Source organism: Myotis davidii, unplaced genomic scaffold (genome assembly GCF_000327345.1).
Source record: "Myotis davidii unplaced genomic scaffold, ASM32734v1 scaffold61, whole genome shotgun sequence".
NCBI classification, from domain to species: Eukaryota; Metazoa; Chordata; class Mammalia; order Chiroptera; family Vespertilionidae; genus Myotis; species Myotis davidii.
Window position 1 is genome coordinate 1,595,172 of NW_006291729.1, and position 953 is coordinate 1,596,124.

Here is a 953-nt window from a genome sequence, read left to right on the forward strand (position 1 = left end):
GAAACGCTCCTTCATCCCTCCCCCCCAGACTCTGGAACGTTCCTTCTGGGGGTGGGGGAAGGCCAGGGGGAGCCATGCTCCAGGCACACGCTGAGTCCCAGGAGCAGTGCCGACCACAGCTCGTCTGAGAAGACCTGGGTCATGGTGTGCAGGAGCCACGAGGTTGCACCAGGACCCAGGGTGGCCCTGTCTTTCCGGGGAAAACCAGATGTCCCGGGGGAAGCGGCGTGCTGGGCTCACCTGGAGAGCAGAGTCGGTGGAGGACTGAGGTGGGGTGGGGTTCCCACAGAGCGAGCTGTCCATCCCCTGGGGTGCAGCTGTCTGTCTGTCTTGTCCCTCCCTCCCTTTCCCTCCAGTCCCACATGAGCCCCGGAGACAGGTGGCTTGGGCTGCACCCTCTTCAGAACCCAGGAGAGCAATGAACTCAGGCAAACGGCAAAGCAGACAGACCGGAGGACGACCCCACATCCCGCAGCCGACGCTGGCAGAGACAGGAACTGCTCCGCTCTGCCCTGACGTGGAAAGGCCAGGGCTCCCCACCCAGGCGCCCGAGCACCTGCCTGAGAGAAGGCCAAGTCCAGTCCCCTGCTCACCTGTCATCCTTCCGCTGGGAGGAAAGACCAGAGCCAGGCAGAGCTGTGCTGGGACGCCCACCGGCAGGAGGGAGCTTGCCAGGACAAGGACGATGGCTGGGGTGACTGAAAGGACGGGGAGTTGAGTGTCTCGGCAAGAATTCAGTTCATCGGGCCCTAGCCGGTTGGACTCAGTGGATAGAGCGTCAGCCTGCGTACCAAAGGGTCCTGCGTTCGATTTCGTCAAGTACATCCGATGCAGGCTCCTCCCCGGCCCGGGCCCAGGAGACAACCAATCGATGTGTTTCTCTGTCTTTCCCTCTCTCTCTAAAAATCAATGGAAAAAATATCCTTGGGTGAGGATTAATTGATTAATTAATT